This window comes from Poecilia reticulata, linkage group LG6 (genome assembly GCF_000633615.1).
Source record: "Poecilia reticulata strain Guanapo linkage group LG6, Guppy_female_1.0+MT, whole genome shotgun sequence".
In the NCBI taxonomy this organism is placed as follows: domain Eukaryota; kingdom Metazoa; phylum Chordata; class Actinopteri; order Cyprinodontiformes; family Poeciliidae; genus Poecilia; species Poecilia reticulata.
The window spans coordinates 8,721,037-8,730,401 of NC_024336.1; the positions used below are offsets into that span (position 1 = coordinate 8,721,037).

Genomic DNA, 9,365 nt, shown 5'->3' on the forward strand with positions numbered 1-9,365 from the left:
ATGGATGGATGGATGGATGGATGGATGGATGGATGGATGGATGGATGGATGGATGGATGGATGGATGGATGGATGGATGGATGGATGGATGGATGTTACAATTCCAGTTTAAACGCACCTGATTTGTATGAACTGCGTTTCCTCAGTCCAAAGCCACACCCAGAGGCCCTTACAGGCCCCGGCCCTACAGGCGCATGCTGTTGGATTCTGTTTTAAAGGCAAATAGACGAGCAGTGAGCGTTGTGGTATGAAACACACGCAGCAGCTCTGGGCATGGTGGAGCTGCTGCGTTCTCTCTGCAGATGCCCACCCGGTGCAGGCGGCCTGATGCGGGTGGCGCCTCTCCGCCTCGTGGATACATGAGACGGATGAGCAAGCGTTCAGACCAGCACATTGAATTACTGTTGATCAAACAGAACTAATTCAATCAGAGGCGATCCTTGTCCTCCATTTCAATCACGGCTCATGCTCAAATCATTCTGGGGTTTTCTTGCTGCTGACAGCCTCTCATGTTCCCAGAGTCCAGGTGAGCCACCAAACCGCTTTTAATGGCCGAACTGCAGAGAGAGGGTGGGGGGTGCATTACTCAGCAGCGTATTGTTACGGCTTTGTGCTTTTCAAATGATCTTCTGCTTGCCAGCACATGTGAGAACGCAGAGGCTTCATGCCACAAAACTGGAGAAGGGTCGCTATCAGCGCCGGAGGCCATTATTAGCTCAGATAAAAGACGCTGCTGGAGGGGAGGGGGGAGGGGGGGCCTACGGTGATCTGACTATGATAAAGGCTGAACAATAGATGAAGGAATTATATTTACATTCATGTGTGTAAAGTGATGCATTTGGAGGGATTGGCTTTCTCATTAGTTACGCAGCGCAGTGCCAGACTCTCCAGCCAAATTCAAGGCAAATAAGAAGTTTGTGAAAAGGAAACCAGTTAAATAAATGGTGAAGTTTCAGGATTTGCACCATCTGCCTGCTCCCTCCTCTCCCACCACCAGCTCCACCATCAGATACTCAAACAAAACTATTGTTAAACTGTCTGTCAGAGGTTTCTACTAAAGTTAATGAAAGTGCTTCGATACGTGTTCATCTGGCATCTCTTCCTCTTGAACAAAGTCGCTCTTTTCCTCCAAAATCTCCTGCATCACATCACACTGGCCTTGTGCCCCCTGCTGGACGACCTAAGTACTACAGTTGGGCAGTGCCAGTTTTATCCAGATATGTTCACATCGTTGGAGAAACACGATTGTCATTGAGTGATTACAGAAAGCAAAATAAATGATGATGTTTTTTCATAAGCATTTAGTAGAGTGATATGAGAAATTATAAATAATTATCAATATTGTCACCTCCTTAAAATAATGGCCTACGGCATAAGGCCATTATTTTTGTTGTCAAAAATGTTGTTTTTTAGGGGCGGGGTTTTTTGCTGCTGCTCTTGTTGCCTAAATCACTTTTGACAAAAAATTACTTGGACCATTATTTTAGGAAGGTGAAGATATAATGTACATGAAATAGAGCAAAAGTATTGATGAGTAGAGATTTTATTTAAAAAAAAAAGAGTTTAGCCTTAAATGTGTGGACATTTTTGACTAATTTCAGTTTTTTTTCTAGTGTCGTTGTTAAAGGGTTAACCAGGAGTCAGTGTGAGCTGTGAACACTGGGGTCAGACAGAAGCAGAACGCTGACTCCCACAGATCAACCCAACCCCGCCTTATTCACCCTGTCACCACCAGCATCTGGACTCCACCAGGTGAGCCCCTTCTACAGGGGTCCCCACCCACATCCACAGTCTCCATGACAACTACTTACCATGACGACCCACCGCCACCCCCTTCACCATGACGACCTCTGGCACCCAGCCGTCCTCCGGAGGCCTGTAATGGAGCTAACTCGGCTGCAGCGGAGCCAGGCTGGCTGAACCTCCCTCACCTCCCGACCCACCTCACTGCTGGGGGCTAATGCAGAGGAATCACAGGAAGCGATTCTCTTTTACACAATAAAGCCCACTTCACCCTCCACAAGTGACCCCTCACCTCCAGAAACAAGAACTGATTGGCTCCACACACCCACCCATCGAATGGAGATTCTGTCCTACTGCAGGCCGAAGGAAAAAACTCAAGATAGATAAATAGTTTGAATTGCAGCGTTAACCCAGTTTAGGGCCCAGTGGCTTCGCCTGTTTCAGAGCTGAGTGGAGTGTGTGCAGCGAAGAGAAGGGCTGATTGTGCGCTGCAGGAATGCGTGTGCAGAAGCAGCGGCTCGTCACACATGCATGCCGTTTCTTAAAGCTTGTCTTTGTGTCTGCAGGTTGCATAATGATTTCCTGACAGCCTGTCAGACATTTGAAATCGATTCCAGGAAACGGAGAAGGGCTTCCTTCTCCGTTCTCCATGCCATCATCTGCATCCCCTGATGAATCTGCTCCTGAGCTGTCTCTTTCGCTCATATTACCTTTTCAGAATACTGCTGTCCTGGGTGGAAGCGTGAGGAAAAGAAAATAATGTAGCAGCCCAGGTAAACGGGTGATTCTGAGTTTTTGACCTGCAGCTTTAAGACCTGTCTCTAATTTCAGACTGCGTGTGAAAGTTTTTCTCCTGGCCTCCCAGGACGGGACGGAGACGCAGAGAAAGGCAGGCAGCTGTGGGTGTTGCATGTTTAGCTGAGTGGTGTATGACTTACCCCCCGGCTGTCCCTGCAGGCTCAACATGCTCTCACAGCGCTGGCTGATGCTGCTCAGTGCTCCGCTCCTCCCAAAGCTTTCATCTGCCATCGCTCCAACCTCCCTTCTTCTTTCCCTCCCCTCTCTCTCTCTCTCTCTCTCTCTCTCTCTCCTCCTTTCTCTACATCTTTTGTCTACCCATCCCATGTCTTCTTGTCCCTGCATCCCTGCTCATATGATTTCTCTGTCCTCCCACTTTCTTGGTTCTGCTTCTCTCACTCTTTGCTTCACTTTCTCCATCTTTCTTCCCTCCCTCCTTCCCTCCCACCCTTCAGCCTCAGCAGCGCTCCGGGAGCATGGTATCGCTTGTCTCTCGGCTGGCACAGAGAACAGGCAGACACATGGGAGGGCTGTTTTGTAATCCAGCAGTTCATACCACCCTGGCACAGTGAATGGGGGGCAGAGGGGATGCAGAGCATGAGGAGAGGGGGAGGGAGGATGGAACAGGCCTATACTGCTACCTACTAACCTATACTTTCGCTTCATCCCTCTGTCTGCGCCTTGATGGTCTCTCCCTTTTTTCCCACCGCCGACAAGAGGTCTCGCCTCTCTATATCCTCTCTTTTAGGTCGGGGGGAGGGGGAGGGAGGAAACGAGGATGGATAGAGGCGGAATGGAAGAAGGAGGAAGTGTGGGAATAAGATGAGGAATGAAAAGGAAGAGGTAAGGGATGAACAGAGGATGGGATGTCTGGGAGGGTGGAGGATGGAATCTATGAAGAATCTGAGCTCCTGAAATATTTCAGCAAGAGGTATAAAATTTTTGACAAACAGGAGCAGAAGGACTATTTGTGCCCGATAGCCAACTGCGTGGAAGTGCAGGTTTAAAACGGACAGGAAGCTTTGAGAGGTTGGTTCCCAGGGCGACCGGGCGGCTGCCTGTCTCACACAGAGCTGTCATCTCAGCAATGTCCATTTAGCCTCAGTTGGCTCCAAACCCACAAAACCATCAGCAGACATTTGGTTCAAAGAATCACTGAAGTTGAGGACTGTTCATGTTCAGCACTATTATGTTCTCTCTAAATGTTCCCACAAAATTCCCTTCATTTACATTTAGATCCATAGAATATGTCTTTATCAGCCTCCCGTCAGACATAGCAAGACAGAAATAATTATCTTATTATTATCCATGTCCTGAAGCCTCCCTTGGCAGTGGATCCAATTCCTTACCTTGAAGTATTGATGGAAATGACAAAATTCAAAATAACTTTTTCTATTTTTCAATTTTGAGATGGTTTTTGGTATTTCCGTAAGGTGAACAGATGACAGGTATTGGTTTACCTGTGTGTCTTTGATGTAACAATTGTGCAATTTCTAATTGGTTTTTTGGTATTTCCGGTAAAGAGTTAATGTGTCGAAGGGGAGATGGAAACACATTTACTGAATAAGTACTGTCATAGCGAACATTCACCTCACAACTGACCAGCTGTGTCCATTGTCGGCGTCTGTCAGAATTGCATTTATTTGTCCACATCTCAGGACAGCATGTAACTTCGCCAATATTAGTTAACATAACAGAAAAGCTACAACACATTCCTGAAATCCTCTCTTTATTTGTCTGAAATGTGTGGTCTGTACGAATTAGCAATCTCTACTTTCTGTTTCTTACAGCCATGCATAACATCAACATCTGACAAACTCACGCTTTGCATGGCCTGATTGATTCACTCCAAACCCATAGATGGAAACAAGCCTAATTAGCTTTGTTGATAACCCTTTATTTGAAGGGGGTGAATAAGACTGACATGACAGTGTCATAAACACCTGCCGTGAACATGAATAAGCCTTCATGAATATTTATGATTGTTGTCATAAAGCGTCATTCGATAAATTATGACACTTTTAATACAAAGTTGACATTATTCAAAATGTCTTTGTTATGATAACTTGACATTAACCAAGAAATCATTACCTGATATAAATTTGTTATAAAAGTATTACTGATTGCACTTTAAAAATTAGGTAACTTTATGTTATTAAAGGTAAAGTTTAAACAGTAATGATTTCTTGGTTAATGTCAATGACAGGTGTTATGTCATGTTTATGACATAACACCTGTCCCCCCTTCAAAAAAGTGTTACCGCTTTTTTCCCCCCAACATTTTAGAAATTTGCTCAAAATCAGCATGACAATTGGATGAAGACATAGTTAATGACCGTACAATCTAGGAAAAATGCTGAATACATAAAACACATTTTCAATTCAGAAGAGAAGAACAAAACAACAAAAGTCAGACAAGTCTGAGTCCAAGAAGCTCTCTTAGACACTATTACCATTCAACTGATCATGTTTCTCTGAAGTCAGTTTAATTGAATATAATCATTATATTTGAATACAAAATGTGAACATAATTATGCGTTACATTACCCATTCAAACCATTAGATGGAGTTTCAATGTCATACAGTCATTGGTATTTCCTAGGACCCAGCCTGCTTTCTTAATGATCTCTGTCTTTATGTGAATATAATGTATAAATCATTATCCACTTTTCAAACTCTCCTCCATCTTTCTTTTTATACTTCTCTAAAAGGGCCATATGGTTGCTGTTATTTCTTTCCAGTGCTTACACAAAGCTGTGATTTTAATACATGCAAGACCATTCTGCTCTGGTTCATAAACTGAACTTTACCTGCAGCATATGGCTACCATAGGCTGCTCCAATATGCTGCTGCAGTAAGATTTTCTAATGTGCGAATTTTTGCATGTCTTTTTGAAAAAGTGAAGGTAGTGAGATTGAATGAATACTCATTGAGGCATAAAAGGAGGAGACATGGGAAGTGTGTGTGTTTGTAGTGAGGACTGACTGTTCCGGTGCTGTTTTTGGGTTTGGGTTAGGTTTAGGAATAAGGTGTGAATTGGGTTTAGGTCAGGTTTAGGGTACACATATAATAGTAATGCTTAGGTTTAAGGTTTAAGATAAGATTGAGCTATAGAAATGAATGAAACATGATTGCAAGTCAATATTAAGTTCTTGTGAAGACAGAAAGATATGCATAGGGACTTGATGAAATGTCATGATCCGTATTTCTGTGTGTTTGAGTTTTTTCTGTGTGGTCCTGTTCCCTGTGAGTCTCTGTCTCTGCGTTGATTGTTTCCCAGGTGTGTCTCGTTCCCTTGATTACCCCTGTGTGTATTTAGTCCCACCTGTTTGTTGGATCCTTGTCATGAATCATATGTTCCTCGTGTTGTTCCCCGTTGTTCTTTGGATTCCTTCATTAAATTCATTTTCATCTACATCCTGGTTCTGCCTGCGTCCTTGTTTCACCACCACCAAACCACTTTATGACAAAGTGTGCCTAATACCTGCTTAAAGGTTATTTTCAAAAGGTACTTTTATTCTGATAAACTCCACTATTTAAGATGTACATTCTAATTTACTGGAAATAAATTGCGAGTTATATGACTGTAGATGGGCGAGCTGTTACCCGATCTGCTTGTCGTAGAGAAATCTTTCATTTTTGCCTTATGAAAAGGTGGGGTATGGATGGATCAGTGGGTAGGTGCTGCAATCCTCAACATGGTTGTCCTGGGTTCAATTCCCAGTTTCAGTTGATTTGCTACCTTTTCTCTCCAACCTTTTTCCTCACAGCTTACTGTTGAATAAAAGCCACTAATGCCCAAAAATATCAGTTAATTTTTTTTCAATTTTGGCCCATTTCATTAAAATGAGCCTTTTAAACTGCACACTGGTAAATACAAAAGTCCAGGTAAGCAATGTTCTAACACACCTGCTTGACTTTAATAGCTACATGTGGCTGACAAACAGCTCATCAGTCAGGTCACCACTGTGCCACTGAATTTCTGTTTATTCTTGGTATGCTTTCTATCCCATTAGCCTTGTAGCAGAGATGAAAGTGTGGCTTGCTTATGTATTCATAAGAGATGGAATCCACTAATGGCCTCATCCATGCAAATCTGTGTGACAATAGCAAAAATGGGTACATGTACTCGATAATGCTGTGCACATGCTGTGCACAAAAAACAAACGAATTGAAACATCCTAAACACTGTTTAGGACTTCTGGATCCAGATAAATGCACAGTATAAAATAATTTTCTTAACATGAGCCTGTTCCTTTCATTCTTTTTTTGTTGTTGTATTTTTAATTTTCACATTGTTTTTTTTACCATAAATCAGTTTGTTCAGTGTCCATTAATTTTAAATGTACAAACTATAAATAATTGAAACTGACATATCCAGGGTTTTGTACATTTCTAAAGCAATGTGTCTGAGAGTTGTCAGGGCAAATAAAAAGACAATGACAGTTAATGTAAAACCCCACTATTGGAGCAGCACATAAAGGAAAGCAGTGATATATACTAATTATATACAGTCTCTTAATGCATTTAGATCAGTGGTTCCCAAAGTCGACCCTTGAGGCCCGGCATCCTGCATGTTTTAGTTCTCCCCCATGTTGGTAGTAATAATCTTTTCAGCTTGTCAATGTTCTTCTTAGGCCTTATAATGAGCCATCATTTTATCCAAGTGCGTTAAACCAGGAAGAGAACTAAAACATGCAGGATGCCGGCCCTCGAGGACCAACTTTGAGCACCACTGATTTAGATGTAAAAAAAAAAAGAAAATTACAATTAAATGCACATTTTACAAAAAACATGCTCATTTTATTGTGTTTTTTTGTGTGTGTGCATGCGTGTGTTTGCGTGTGTGGGTGTGTGCGTGTGTGTGCGTAAGGGCGCAAATTTGGAAGCTATGTTATTTAAGGAACCAGACAAACATCCTCTATTCAATCTGGAAGTTGGCAGAGCATGTGCTTGCTCTCACATTCATGTCACTCTGTTGTACAGAGCATTCACACCTGGATGGACACATGGACTTATGGCCATGCATCACGCAGAATAAAACATGTCAAGTCCACAGGAGGCTGTCCAGAGGCTGCTATGTGGAAAGGATCAGGGAGTTTCTTACCCTCTGAGAAACAAAGGCAGGAAGCACACACTCGCTATACTGCTGGACACAGATGTACATAGACAACAGTGAGCACATTCACATACCTGACCTAATACACAGCCGCTCACTATCTGCCCACAGAACAAAGAGCTGAATGTGGCTCTTCAGGGAGCTCTTCACATTTTAGAGCGCTTTTGTAGCCATTCGTCGACCCTGCAGCTCATAAAACCAAAACAGGTTAATGACACAATTCATTAAACAGACTAAAAGCAGCAGCATGTCATTATGAAAAATGGCTTCAGTTTTTGACACTAATAAAAAAAAAACTAAAAAAAACAACAACATAAAATTAACAACTGGCACGATAGCAAATAATGCAAATTTGAGAGGAGAAGAAAAAAGTGCAGATAAGTGGTCAGTTTGTCCTCCAGCATCCGTCACCTATAACAACATAACCACAGAGAGAACTCAGGATTCCCTGACGCCCTCAGTTCTGGACTGTCATCTGTGATCTGTGTTAACTTAATATTTGAAAAAGACCCTCAACAGGAATGCTCATTGTAACAAATAGAAAAGTAAATTATATCCACTTAATTTGCTAGAGTAAAGCCAGCATTGAAACCTCACTGCACCCAAAAGTTCACTAGACTTTTGTTAGCAAAATCTTGACCAAAGTCATATCAAGTTGTATCTTTTGCAGGTAAACACGATGTTAAAATGTACATGGTGTACCACTCCCAGCTGCTGCTTCTGGAAATAGACACACAGATTCAAGATCTCACTGGATCATCACAACGATGATGTGATTGGGCTTAGACAGACTGATGAAGTGAATAATTACAAATGTCCTTGGATTGAAATGAGTTTTCTTGGACACCGTGTCAATGTCAATTTAAATAAAAAGTACTTTGTTCTATTCCACTTTGTTGTGTGAAGTATTTGTTCCGCAGGCTATTCATTTAATCAATAGGTCCATGTGCTAAAAGGGCTACTCGTGAATTATTCTAGATCCTCTTCCTTGATATGCCTCTGTAATTAATACAATCAAATGTCTGATTGGTAATGAAAGGTTTCTTGCTATTATCTCATGATTTCCATATAAACTCCCGAACTCTGAAGTCCAGCCATGTGCTCTCATGACAGAGTGAGTCCTCGTTAACAGCAGCCAAAGTATTTAGCATTCTGCTGTTTTATGCCTGAATGTGCATTGAGAAACACCATGGAAACAATCAATCAAGGCTGGCATCGTGCAGGGTTGCAAATTACCCCACTGTGAAGGACTGTGTGCACTGAATGAAAATTCTGGAAATTCACAAGGAGAAAGTCAAAATGTAAGGAAATCAGTCAGATAGCATGAAAGACTGACTCCTGTTATTTACATTTAATATAAATGCTGTATTTCAAACCACTGATATCCTGAAATTACAATGTTGCTCATGTACTGTTGGAAAACACAATGCACAGCCACTGTATTCAGCTGAGAATGACTTTCTCTTGTTTTGTTCTGTTCTATATATCATATTAAAACAGCCATGCACATAGATTTATGGAGGTATTTCCCTTGGTGTTGGGTTTCATCTGTCTGTAGCTGTAAGGATTCAGACTCATTATAGATGTTGGAGGAGTTTGAATCAGACTGCTCAGCTCTGTGAAGCAGGAAACGACGCCTGAACCGACCCACATCTGGGTTAATTTAACACGGCAGGGTTGTGTTATGGGTTTGACACAGCATGCTG

General features: G+C 42.1%; 1 long non-coding RNA gene across 1 annotated transcript in view; it reads right to left on the reverse strand.

The window, feature by feature from the left end:
- LOC103465878 (uncharacterized) overlaps window positions 1–3,106 on the reverse strand; it is a 36,355-nt gene extending 33,249 nt beyond the window's left edge. Inside the window, exon 1 of the long non-coding RNA XR_533865.2 lies at window positions 2,682–3,106. This is a non-coding gene — a long non-coding RNA (uncharacterized LOC103465878). The remainder of the gene's footprint in view (window positions 1–2,681) is intronic.
- Between the last annotated feature and the right edge of the window lie 6,259 nt (window positions 3,107–9,365).